At 39.3% G+C, this 14,299-nt stretch overlaps 1 long non-coding RNA gene across 4 annotated transcripts in view; it reads right to left on the bottom strand.

Moving 5' to 3' along the window:
* The window catches only part of LOC143670202 (uncharacterized), a 200,883-nt gene extending 187,509 nt beyond the window's left edge, over nucleotides 1–13,374 (bottom strand). For all 4 annotated transcript variants that reach the window (XR_013169296.1, XR_013169298.1, XR_013169297.1 and 1 more), the window contains exons 1-2: nucleotides 13,058–13,374; nucleotides 11,606–11,767 (exon numbers count right to left, since the gene is read on the bottom strand). This is a non-coding gene — a long non-coding RNA (uncharacterized LOC143670202). The remainder of the gene's footprint in view (nucleotides 1–11,605; nucleotides 11,768–13,057) is intronic.
* Between the last annotated feature and the right edge of the window lie 925 nt (nucleotides 13,375–14,299).

The following is a 14,299-nucleotide window of genomic DNA, read 5'->3' as shown; positions in this document are numbered from 1 at the left end:
CTTAAAATTAGGCCTAAGAGTCACCCCCAAGAGAACCTCTTTTGTTGCTCAGATATGGCCTCTCTCTCCAGCCAACACAACAAGCAAACTCACCACCCTCTCCCTGTCTACGTGGGACATGACTCCCAGGGGTGTGGACCTTCCTGCAACGTGGGACAGAAATCCTAGAATGAGCTGAGACTCAGCATCAAGGGATTGAGGAAAACCCTAGAATGAGCGGAGACTCAGCATGAAGCAATTGACAAAACCTTCTCAACCAAAAGGGGGAAGAGTGAAATGAGACAGAGTATCAATGGCTGAGAGATTCCAAACAGAGTCAACAGGTTATCCTGGGGAGGATAAGAGGTCATTCTTACGCATTAAGTAGATATCACCTTGTCATTCAAGATGTAATGGAGAGGCTGGAAGGAACTGCCTGAAAATGTAGAGCTGTGTTCCAGTAGCCATGTTTCATGATGAGGATTGTACAATGATATAGCTTTCACAATGTGACTGTGTGATTGTGAAAACCTTGTCTGAGCCTCCTTTTATCTACCTTGTCAACAGACGAGTAGAATAATTGAATAAAAACAAATAATAGGGGGAAAAAATCGAGGTATTAACTGTCTGCTTTAAAGAACCAGAGAAAGAAAAGCAAATTAACCCCAAAGCAAGCAAAAGGAAAGAAATACTGATGATTACAGCAGAAATAAATGAAATTGAGAGCATGAAAACAGTTGAGAAAATCAACAAGATCATAAGCTGGATCTATGAGAAAATCAATAAGATCGGTGGACACTTAGCAAGGTTAACAAAAAGAAGAAGACAGAGGATGCAAATAAATTAAATCAGAAATGGAAGAGGAGACATAATCACTGACCCCACAGAATTAAAGGAAGTAATGAGAGGATACTGTGACCAACTTTATGCTAATAAACTAGACAATATAGAGGAAATGGACAGCTTCCTAGAAAGGCATGAACAACCAACATTGAGTCAAGCAGAAATAGGATATCACAACAAACCAATTACAAGTAAAGAAATTGAATCAGTCATTAAGAAGCTTCCCAAAAAGAAAAGTCCAGGACCAGATGGCTTCACAGGTGAATTCTCCCAAACATTCCAGAAAGAATTAGTACCAATCCTGCTCAAACTCTTCAAAAAAACTGAAGAGGAGGGAAGGCTGCCAAACTCATTCTACAAAGCCAATATCATCCTCATACCAAAGTCAGACAAAGATACTACAAGAAAAGAAAACTACAGGCCAATCTCTCTAGTGAATATAGATGCAAAATCCTCAACAAAATTCTTGTAAATAAAATCCAGCAACACATTAAAAAAATTATACACATTGACCAAGTAGGATTCATCCCAGGTATGCAAGGATGGTTCAACATAAGAAAATCAATTAATGTAATACACCATATCAACAAATCAAAGCAGAAAAACCACATGATCATCTCAATTGATGCAGAAAAGGCATTTGACAAGATTGAACATCCTTTCTTGTTGAAAACACTTCAAAAGTTAGGAATAGAAAGGAGCTTCTTCAACATAATAAAGGGAATATATGAAAAACGCACAGCTAGCATCATCCTCAATGGGAAAATACTGAGAAATTTCCCCATAAGATCAAGAACAAGACAAGGATGTTGCTGTCACCATTGTTATTCAATTCTAGCCAGAGCAATTAGACAAGAAAAAGAAATACAAGGCATCAAAATTGGAAAGAAGGAAAATTCTCACTGTTTGCAGATGATATGATACTATATGTCGAAAACCCTGAAAAATCCACAGCAAAACTACTAGAGCTAATAAATGAGTACAGCAAAGTGGCAGGTTACATGATCAACACTCAAAAATCTGTAGTGTTTCTGTACACTAGTAATGAACAATCTGAGGGAGAAATCAAGAAAAAAATTCCATTTACAATTGCAACCCAAACAATAAAATATTTAGGAATAAATTAGCTAAAGATACAAAAGACCTTCACAAAGAAAACTACAAGAAATTGTCAAAAGAAAACACAGAAGACCTAAATAAATGGAAGGGCATACCAGCATACCATGTTCATGGATTGGAAGACTAAATATAGTGATGATGTCAGTTCTACCTAAATTGATTTACAGATTCAATGCAATACCGATTAAAATCCCAACAACTTACTTTTCAGAAATAGAAAAACCAATAACCAAATTTATCTGGAGGGGCAGGGTGCCCCAAATAGCTAAAAATATCCTCAGAAAGAAAAAAGAAGTTGGAGGCCTCATGCTATCTGACTTTAAGGCATATTATGAAGTTACAGTGGTCAAAATAGCATGGTACTGGCATAAAGATAGATATATTGACCAATGGAATCGAATAGTGTTCAGATATAGACCCTCTCATGTATGGACAATTGATCTTTGATAAGGCAGTCAATCCAACTCATCTGGGACAGAACAGTCTCTTCAATAAATGGTGCCTAGAGAACTGGATATCCATATGCAAAAGAATGAAAGAAGACCCATATCTCACACCCTACACAAAAGTTAACTCAAAATGGATCAAAGATCTAAACATTAGGTCTAAGACCATAAAACAGTTAGAGGAAAATGTAGGGAGATATCTAATGAATCTTACAATTGGAGGCGGTTTTATGGACCTTACACCTAAAGCAAGAGCACTGAAGAAGGAAATAAATAAATGGGAACTCCTCAAAATTAAACACTTTTGCACATCAAAGATCTTTGTCAAGAAAGTAAAAAGACAGCCTACACAATGGGAAACAATATTTGGAAATGATATATCTGATAAAGGTCTAGTATCCATAATATATAAAGAGACTGTTCAACTCAACAACAAAAAGATAGACAAGCCAATTACAAAATGGGCAAAAGACATGAACAGACACTTCTCAGAAGAGGAAATACAAATGGCCAAAAGGTACATAAAAAGAAGTTCAAGTTCCCTGGCTTCTAGAGAAGTGCAAATCTAAACCACAATGAGATATCATCTCACACCCACCAGAATGGCCATTATCAATAAAACAGAAAATGACAAGTGCTGGAGAGGATGTGGATTAAGAGGCACGCTTATTCAGTGTTGGTGGGAATGTCAAATGGTACAACCGCTGTCGAACGCAGTATGCCGGTTCTTCAGGAAGCTAAGTATAGAACTGCCATATGATCTGGCAATACCATTGCTAGGTATCTACTCAAAAGACATGAGGGCAAGGACACAAATGGACATTTGCACACCAGTGTTTATAGCAGCATTATTTACAATTGCAAAGAGATGGAAACAGCCAAAATGTCCATCAACAGATGAGTGGCTAAGCAAACTGTGGTATATACATACGATGGAATATTATGCAGTTGTAAGGCAGAATAAAGTCTTGAAGCATGTAACAACATGGATGGACCTTAAGAGCATTATGTTGAGTGAGATTAGCCAGAAACAAAAGGACAAATACTGTATGGTCTCACTGATATGAACTGACATTAGCGAATGAACTTGGAGAATTTCATTGTTAACAGAGACCATCAGGAGATAGAAATAGTGTAGATATTGGATAATTGGAGCTGAAGGGACACAGATTGTGCAACAGGACTGATTGTAAAAGTTCAGAAACTGATAGCACAATACTACCTAACTGTAATACAATAATGTCAGAACTCTGAATGAAGCTGAATGTGAGAATGATAGAAGGAGGAGGGCTTGGGGCACAAATGAAATCAGAAGGAAAGACAGACAATAAAGACTGAGATGGTATAATCTAGGAATGCCTAGAGTATATAACGATAGTGACTAAATGTGCAAATTTAAAAATGTTTCTGCATGAAAAAGAACAAAGGAATGTCAATAATGCAGGGTGTTGATAACAGATGGTAATTAAAATTTTAAAACTTTAACCTATGTGTGAGACAACCAAAAAATGTTTATTTGGTGCAAAATTTTTATTTTAACTAGTGCATTTCCTAATATAACTTATGTGGACAGCTTAATCGAACACCATAGTACTTGGAGCCTTGCGTAGGACCTGAAATTTTGTAGGTTAGTCCAGAGTGATGCCCAAATAAATTCCAGAGCAATTTGAACAGTGAATAGGTATTTGCAGAGTCCCCTAGGGGGAATGGTGAGAAAGGGGGAAAATTCAACTTCCCCACGTGGGGAATTCTTGATATTCTCACAGGCAGTGGGGATAGCCAAAGCAATAGGCCAAGCCTCCAATCTTGGCATTTGTTCATATGAAACAATCCCACAAAGGACAGGCCAAGCCTACTTAAAATTAAGCCTAAGAGTCACCCCCAAGAGAACCTCTTCTGTTGCTCAGATATGGCCTCTCTCTCTCTCAGCCAACACAGCAAGCAAGCTCACTACCCTCCCCCTCCCTACAAGGGACATGACTCCCAGGGGTGTGGACCTTCCTGGCAACATGGGACAGAAATTCTAGAATGAGCTGGAACTCAGCATCAAGGGATTGAGAAAATCTTCTCAACCAAATGGGGAAGAGCAAAATGAGACAAAATAAAGTGTCAGTGGCTGAGAGATTCCAAACAGAGTCGAGAGGTTATCTTGGAAGTTATTCTTATGCATTAAATAGATATCACCTGTTTAGTTAAGTTGCAATGGAGAGGCTGGAGGGAACTGTCTGAAAATGTGGAGCTGTGCTCTGGTGGTCATGTTTTTTGAAGATAATTGTATGATGATATGGCTGTCACAGTGTGACTGTGTGGTTGTGAGAGCCTTTTGTCTGATGCTCCTTTTGACTACCTTATTGACAGACAAGCCAAACATATGGACTAAAAATAAATAAATAATAGGCAGAACAAATGTTAAAATAAATTTAGTAGATTGAAATCCTGGTGCTCACTGAAGGGGTGGGGTAAGGGGTAAGGTATGTACGTATTTTTTTCTGTTTTCTTTTTATTTCTTTTTGTGAATTGATCCAGATGTTCTAAGAAATGATCATAGTGATGAATATAAAACTATGTGATGATATTATGAGTCATTGATTATATAACAAGAATAGAATGCTCATATGATAGGAATGTTTGCATTTTTATGTGTATGTGTCATAAATAAAAATAAATAAATTTAAAAAAGAATAAAGATATAATGTCTGCTCTAAAAGACATTTGGATAAAAAAGAAAAAAGAAAAAATATATGAGGCAAGCACTGAAAAGAGAAACAGACACATCAATCATAATAGCTGGAGGCTTCAATTCCCCACTCTCATCAATGGACAGAACATTAAGACAAAGGATCAATAAAGAAACAGAGAATTTGAATAATATAATAAATGAACTAGACTTAACAGGTATTTACAGAACATAACACCCCACACAACAGCAGGATACACCTTTTTCTCTAGTGCTTATGGATCATTCTCAAGGATAGACTATATACAAAGGAAGTCTCAATAATTTTTTGAAATCATACAAAACACTTTCTCAAATCATAAAGGAATGAAGTTGGAAATCAATTACAGCCAGAGGGCCAGAAAATTCACAAAAAATATGGAGGCTCCAGAACATACTCTTAAACAACCAGTAGGTCAAGGAAGAAATTACAAGAGAAATCAGTAAATATCTTGAGGCAAATGAAAATGAAAACACAACATATCAAAACTCATGGGATGCAGCAAAGGCAGTGCTAAGAGGGAAATTTATTGCCCTAAATGCCTGTATCAAAAAAGAAGAAAGAGCAAAAATCAAGGAATTAACTGTCCACTTATAAGAACTAGAGAAAGAACAGCAAACTAACTGCAAAGTAAGCTAAAGGAAAGAAATAATGAAGATTAGAGCAGAAATAAATGAAACTGAGAACATGAAAACAATCAAGAAAATCAACAAAACCAGAAGTTGGTTCTATGAGAAAATCAATAAAATTGATGAACCCCTTAGATGGAAATACTAGTGGTCAGTGAGAGGGAGGGATAAAGGGTATGGTACATATGAGCTTTTTCTGTTTATATCTTTTTCTGGAGTGATACAAATGTTCTAAGAAATGATCATGGTGACGAATATATTACTATGTGATAATATTGTGAGCCATTGATTGTACACCATGTACGGAATATTTGTATGTTAAGAATGTTTGTGTTTGTATGTTGTTTTGGTTTATCAATTAAAAAATATACAAAATATAAATAAAAATTGAGAGAAAGGAAAAAATAAAATAATAGGGTGGTATATGTGGGGAAAATATACCTAATGTAAACTATGGACTATAGTTAACAGTAATATTTTAATATTCTTTCATCAATTGTAACAAAGGTACCAGACTAATGCAACATGTCAACAAGAGAGGGGTGTGCCAATTTGAAACTGTCATGTATCCCAGAAAAGCATTCAGTATTGCTAAGTGGGATCTTTTTTATTGTTTCCATGGAGATGTGCCCCACCGAATTATGGGTGGTAACTTTTGATTACATGGTTTCCATGGAGATGCGTCTCCACCTATTCAAGGTGCGGTTGCTTACTGGAGCCCTTTAAGAGGGAACAATTTTGGAAAAAGCCTTAGTGCTGACAGAGCCCACACAGCCACAGATCTTTGGAAATGCAGAAGAAAAACACCCTCAGGGAAGCCTTATGAAATGAGCAGAGAAAGCTAGCAGCCATTTCCATGTTCCTTTCCAGTTGACAGAGGTGTTCCAGACCCATCAGCCTATCTTGAATTCAGGTATCTTTCCCTGGATGCCTTAGTTTGGGCATTTCTATAGACTTAGAACTGTAAACTTGCAGCTTAATAAATTTCCTTTTTAATAGTGTTCCATTTCTTGTATATTGCTTTCCAGCAGCTTAACAAACTAAAACAGGGGGTATCTGGGAATATTACGTTTTTTTAATGACTTCTGTAAATCTACAACATAATTAAAAAATAAATAAAAAAGAGCAAGGGCACTGCTACCCCCATGCAAAAAGTTATAATAACAATGAAAAAGCAAGGAGGAAAGAAAACAGGATATATATCTGCATATGAATCCAGAGTTTGGAAGACATAACTGGTCTAAAGTCAAAATTTGGGAGTCATTAGCATGTTGAGTTTAAGGACCTGCTAGAGCATCTTGGTAAAACCCACCAGTCAAGATCCCTATCGGTCTATCACCATACCCTTGATAGAGTGGAGTGGTGAAGACTTAAGCTGGGCACCTATCTTGAGCTGTTCTTTATAGTTTAGCTTCCAGAGCAGTGTCACATAACAGCCAATCTTGAATAAAATAATTCAGGCACTTCATTCATTATATAAATGTGTACTAAACACCTACTATATGTGAACAGTTCCTGCCACCATGTTCTCTAGTGTTTTACTTATCATTCAGATCTGATTCTCATGCCCCTAGGGAGATAGTCTGGGAAAAGAGCCCATTTTGGCAATGTCTGCTTAACAAGGCAGAACAAATGGGCACACCTAATATAAGAAAAATGCAGCTTTAACAAGAAGTAATTATTCACATTACAAAATGTTTCAATGTTGGGTTCCTTTAAATAGCTCACCTCCCTATTGCTTTTAAAATATATTTGATTTAGGTTGGGCAATAATGGCTCAGTGGCAGAATTCTTGCCTGCCATGCCAGAGATCCAGATTCAATTCCCAGTGCCTGCCCATGCAAAAAAGAAAAAAAAATTATATGTGTGTATATATATATAAATTTTGATTTAGACAATACATTTGTTACATTAAATGAGGTATATTTGTGTTTGCATGGCTGCTCTGGGAGTATTTGTTTCTAATCCATCTAACATTTCTCTGGGTCTCTGGCTTTCAGAATACTTGCCCTGGACCTTTTTAGAGACAAGTCCCCAGCTTAATTTCTCCTTTCTGCCAAAAATCCACTTAAAGACAAGAAGAACATTTTCTGTGACCCCAAAGCATTTCCAGCAATACTCTTCGGATGTCCTCAAGTTTATCCTTGGTAAGCTACTTCAGGTGCCCCATGAATTCTTGCAATGCCACTTTAGTTACATCAAGAATATAGAATTTCAGTAGGCCCACAGATGGAGACTCATTCATGGGAATGGACATTTGCCTGGGCCTTACCTTTCCTTCCAGGAACCATCTAAGAGTCCAAATTTTGGCTTGGTTTTTTCAGATTTTTTTTTGTCCTCTTTGATACTTCTTAGCAACCACCAGAAAAGTTATGAACAACGTAGTGGTTTTCTGGCACACCAATTTGAAGAGATCCACCCTGGAGAGGAAGCATTTCAGGCTGTACTTTGGAACTACAAAATGGCTCTTCTTTTAATACCTTCTGTTTCAGTTTGCAAGCTGCCAGAATGTAATACAACAGAAACAGAATGACTTTTTAAAAGGGGAATTTATTAAGTTGTTAGTTTACAGTTCTAAGGCCATAAAAATATCCAAATTAAAGAAAAGCTACAAAAATGTCTAATCTAAGGCATCCAGGGACAGATACTTTGGTTCAAGAAGGCCAATGAAGTTCAGGGTTTCTCTCTCAGCTAGAAAGGCACATGGCAAGATATGCTAGCCTTCTCTTCAATGGCTTCCCCAGGGCTCTGTCCATTCTGATGGCTCTGTCAGTTCTGGTGGCTCTTGTGGCTCTGAAGCTTTTTCCAAAATGGTTCTCTCTTAAAGGGCTCCAGTAAGCAACCCAGCCTTGAATGGGTGGAGACATATCTCCAATCAAAAGATTCCACCTACCATTGAGGGGGTCACATCTCCATGGAAATAATCAAAAAGATTCCACCCAGCAACACTGGATTAAAGGACATAGCTTTTCTGGGGTACATAATAGCTTCAAACCAGCACAGCTACCAACAAAGAAATACCCTGAAATTCACCTGCACGAAAGTATTGGAAATGCAAAAGTTGTGAAATGGTTGCATAACTCCCAACTCCTTTCATTCATTTACAGACTCTTATGGAACCCCAGCACCTAGCACAGTGCCTGGCACTGAGCCTAACTCAGTAAAAGCAGACTTGTTAAACAGAATAGAATTACTGTGTGCTAGGCCCTGTCTTAAGCTTCCAAAATAAAAAGAGGAGGAAAACATTGTCTTTGCCTCCAGGAAAGAATTCAACCTCTCTGGCTGTATTTCTGTGGCCAATTCCCCTATTCCATCCTCCCACCCAAAGCCAATCAATCAGCTAATATTTAGTAAATGCTTTCTATATGCAAGGCACTGTGTCACACAAGATACCGGAGGGGACACAAAGGCTACAATCTGATTGAGGAGATCAAATGCAGACACAGGAAAAGATCGCAGTAAATAACATGCTATGCAGAGTTCCTGATGAAGGGTCAGGAAAGGCTTTTGTTCTAGTTTGCTAGCTCCCAAATGCAATATACCATAAACAGAATGGCTCTTAAAAGGGGGAATTTATAAGTGGCAACTTTACAGTTCTAAGGCTGTGAAAACGTCCCAAATAAAACAAGTCTACAAAAATGTCCAAATTAAGGCACCAACAAGAAGTTACCTTCACTCAAGAAAGGCCGATGATGATCAGGGTCTCTCTCTCAACCAGAAAAGCACATGGAGAACATGGCGATGTCTGCTAGTTTCTCTCTAGGCTTCTTGTTTCATGAAGTTCCCCCAAGGGTGTTTTCCTTCATTTCCAGAGGTCTCTGGGCTGCGTGGGCTCTCATAGATCTTGTGGCTCTCTCCTGGCTCTAAAAAAAGGGACTCTCTCCAAAATGCTTCCTCTTTTAAAGGATTCCAGTAAACTAATCAAGACTTGCCTAGAATAGGTGGAGTCACAACTCCATAGAAGCCATCTGATCAAAAGCTACCACCCACAATTAAGTGGGTCATATCTCCATGGGAACAATCAAAAGGCTCCCAGTCAGCAATATTGAATAAAGATTAAAGGACATGGTTGTGGCTTTTCTGGAGTCCACCACAGATTCAAACCAGCACAGCTTTCTAGCAAGCCATGCCTTGCACTGGGTCTTAAAGGATGATGGGGATGTGAACCAGATGTTTGGAGGTCAGTGGGTAAACCAAACTGGCTAAAACAGTGGATTCATTTTAAGGACTGTTATCAACAAAGCTGAAATTTAAGTCAAAGTGAGATGTGGAAGAACTGTGATCCCTGAAAAGAATATGGTCTTTATTGTGAGTGAGCTGATGGAGGCTTTAGAGAAGAGGAAATAGGGAAGTTAATAAAAGCACATTGTTTGAGACATGTTGTGTTTCAAATGGCAACAATAATAAGTTAGTGCAGAAGCCATTACTAGAAGTCAGAAGAGAAGTCAGGGCTAGATATCTGGTTGAGTGTCCATAAGTACAAACTGTAAGATAAAAAGAGAGCTTTGAGTCAATAGAGGAGCAAAAAGCCAATGACTAAACCTGGGGGGAAACCAAGATTTGGGGAGCAAGAAGAGACACTGGTGACCCAAAAAGAGAACCAGAAGAGTGCAGAGCCACGAAGGCCAAGGGAAATGCCAGTCATGAAGGAATTGACACATTCAGTAAGTCTGAGGTAAAAGAAGGGGCCTAAGGCAATGGGAAATGGTAGGCACTAGGGACAAATAAAGGTTTTGAGATTTTAGGAGGGGAGACCTTGGAGACAGACTGACCTGGGTGATCCACTGGCTCCACCACTCACTAGCTAGGTGGCCTTAAGCAAGTTAATCATTCCCTCTGCCTTCTCTTTTTCCATCTATAAAATGGAGACACAGTTACAGTACCCAGTTCATATGCTTGTTATAAGAATTAAATAAAGATACCTAATAAAAAGTACATAGCAGATTAAATAGAGATAATGTTCATAACACTCTTATCATAATATCCAGTACCTGGCAAAAGTTTGATAAGTGCTAATAATAGCTGTTTACAGACAATATGGAACTGAGTGGGGATGGCAATATTGAAGAAGGAAGGGAAACAGGGGGAAGAGATAATGGAAGAAACTATGAGGCAAAAACTGGAAGAGTTAGAATGGAGGAGTCTGAGAATACAAGTAAAGGGCCTCACTTTGGAGACAGGAAGGCATCCCTCTTCCTCCAACACAGGTCTCTGTCTTTCAGTATCTATACTTTTTGCTGTCTGTTTATTGCTGCGTTAAGTACCTCTTTTAAGTACCTGGACACTTGAAGGGACTTGGCCTGATGCCTTACTCATCTGCTGTAAAGTTACCTCACTTGTCCTTGTTCTCTACCTTAGATTTCATCCCAATGTTAGCTTACACCAAAATTCAGAGGATATATATATATATTTAAAAATCCAATATATGGAATAGATTTGTTGACAAAGATTCCTCCATGACTCCCTCTGTATCACTGAATCAGTATGCCATTTGCCTAATATGTAACCCAGATGATGCTGACGTGGGTGCTAATTATAGCTAAATATTAATGTAGCCCATATACCATTTTGTGTGACTGGCACATTTTGTATGATTATAAAGTATAAAGAAAGTAACTGTCACATGATGTATTAGTTTTAGGGGATTTCAAATTTCTAACAGAATATATTTAAGCTGGCCCAGAGTTCAGGTGTTAATGGTACCAACACCCCCCAAAAAATGCAACTAGCAGTAAATGCTGAGAACATGGTCTTCAGAGCCAAGTTCTAATCCCAACTCTTCCTCTCTCTAGCTATGTAACCTTGAGCAAGTTACTAAACCTCTAGGAATCTCAGTGCCAGCATCTAGAAAAATAGGACTCAGAAAACATACCTCTCAGGGTTGTGGTGATAATCAAATGACCTCATATATATGAAGTGCTCAGGACTGTGCCTAACACAGTAGATATTCAACATGTGTCACTGTCCTTCCTTGGCCTCTGATTCAAAGCATGGCACTTGGCTTTTTGGGCCTCAATGTCTCCAACCTGCAAAACTGGCAAGACAAAATAATGCATGCAATGCTGTGAAGATAAGTACATTTATATGAGAAATTTCAAAAACAACCCACACACAAAATCTTTCCTGGCTCTCTGCATTAGTGCCTCCTGGAAGGTGTTAAGGTGAAGGCCTGCTCTGGGCATCCTCGTAATACTATCAAAATGTGTGACTAGTGACAAACATGTTTTCAAGGCAAGAGAAATTTATGTATTTGATATGGAGAAGAGCAGAAGCCAGAGAAAGGAAGTGAGTGAAGAGGAGACAAAGAATAAAGAATGCCATGGGGGTGAGGAGGCCCATACAATAAGGAGTGATGGTGCTAGTCCAGAAGAGGGGGCTTATCCCTCTGGCAGAGAACAGGGGGTTCGGAGAGGAAAGACAATGAAGAAGGACAGTGAAGCTGAGGGATTTGTAGGAAGCTATCTGGTCTCCGTATTTAGATTTTTTGGGGGGGTGAGTGGGTCCTCTCACTGGGGACTCCTACCACTGTGGTCCATTTGCCCTATATACCAGGCTTAGGGCCCTTGTGTAGCTAAGTCTCTTCCTCAGCATTATCAAATATGTACTAAAATAGGACCCTACTATATTCAGAGGCCAACCACCCATCACTCCTGGTACAGAGTTTTTCATCACATTTAGCCATTTCTGTAGTGAAATACATTTTTCAATGGAGCACAGCAATACCAGGCAAGATGAGTTGTTTCTTTGTTTCTTAATGTCAGAGGGTACAATGTGCACAGAAAAGACTATTTACTTTTTACAGCTTTTCCTGTTTGAAGTAAATGCTTGTGTAGTTTTCCCCCTTAGGAAAAAAAAAATTGTGACAACTGCTCCATTCCTGCCCAAGGAATTGATAGGAAAGGGACCTAGAGTCCAGAGCAGCCAGATGGGAAGGTAGACTGATTCCCCAGGGCCTGAATAGGTAACCTGATTGAAGTACTCAATTAGGTTCCTTGACCAGCCCCTCCAATTTCATTCCCCTCTTCTTCTCTGGACAAGTTCTGCCCATCGAATCTGTAGGAAAGGTTAATAAGGAGCACATGCTTGGAAAGTCTACCCGGAACTCGGCCGGGCTGCAGGGCCACGGCAGACAGGTTGGGGAGCGGACGTCAGGGCACAGGGACGAAGAACTGGATGTGACCTCGTGCAGCCATGGTCAGATCGCGTCCGGGTTCTCGTCCCCACCCTCGCCTGCCTTCTCAATTCCTCCGCCCGCGGGCAATCTGGCGCAGTAAGCAGCCTGTATAGCAAGGGTTAAATCAGGTTCTCTATTTTACCTCCTTACCTTTCTTATCAATAAATCCTACAAACTTGAGGCGGCAAATGAAAAGGCCAGAGAATGGCCTGGCTTTGCAGACGCTAGAGAAGAGATAAAGACGAAGAGTCATTTCCTGCTGCGTCGGGAGCCTCTCCTACCGAAGCACAGGCGACCAGACCCAGGGGCTGGTGGGGTTGTGGCGGAACCTGGGGCTCCTCCCAGGCGCCGGCTGGACCACCCGGCTTCAGGCCTTAGCTCTCCAGGAACACCTCTCCCTACTTTGATCCGGGGTCTTCTCCATAGATGTTTCTACTTGCCCTATTGCCTTCGGTCTGCAATTCACCTTCCCCTCCCCACGACCCCGCCCACGGCCTGCTCATTTCTCACCGTCTCATTGGTGGATGTGGATAAGCCTCTAAAACCTTTTTTTTTTTTTAATCGCTTCCCAGTGTTAATAACGTTATCCATGCCACGGATGCTTGCACTTCAACTCTTTCAACCAAAGCAATGGTTTTCTAATGGTAGAATTGCAGGCATCGAATCCATAAAGGCCTGGAAGATTGGGAGATGAAGAACGGGATGGTTTCTTCAAATCGCATGCTATAGTAAAAGTCCTATTCTGGGCCATATGATTTTTCAAACATTCCTTTTCCCTCTCTTTTACATTGCATCAGAAAAGTATTGTTATTATGACATGGTAAACCTGGTTTCTTAAGTAGGTCCCTGTCAGGGCTACTGAACCCTAAACCCTCAGGGAAAAGCTTTTTCTTCAACTATAGAACAATCATGTGGAAGCCAGAAAACCACTAGTTCATTCACCTGTTCCTGGACTGTATCTAATGTTTCCTCTAATTTTTAGAGGGGTAATGAACCCTGCCAAATGAGTAAGAAAAATGTTAAAGAGTGTGCACGTGCATACTATAAAAATCATTGCTTTAATAGAAAAAAAATTACAGCAAAATGAACTGACATTTAATGTTTACTGTATGCTGAATAATAATTGGGCTTAAGTGGGAAACGCTGTTTAGTCACCCTTTCATTTACTTATTTATTCAAAGCACAAGATGCCTATTATGTGCAAGGCACAGCATTGGCCCTTGTGAATACAGCAATAAATTGAACATGAGTTAAAATGTGTCAAGTGCTTATGGAGCACACACTCCGTAAATGTTAGCTATTATATTCAAAAATAATCTTATATACTGTGTGTTTATACACACACATGCACATATATCTTCTTTTTTTTTTTTAAGAGATCATTTACTTCCC

This window comes from Tamandua tetradactyla, chromosome X (genome assembly GCF_023851605.1).
Source record: "Tamandua tetradactyla isolate mTamTet1 chromosome X, mTamTet1.pri, whole genome shotgun sequence".
NCBI classification, from domain to species: Eukaryota; Metazoa; Chordata; class Mammalia; order Pilosa; family Myrmecophagidae; genus Tamandua; species Tamandua tetradactyla.
Note: the sequence above shows the minus strand (reverse complement) of the source record. Positions and strands in the feature narration are given on the sequence as shown.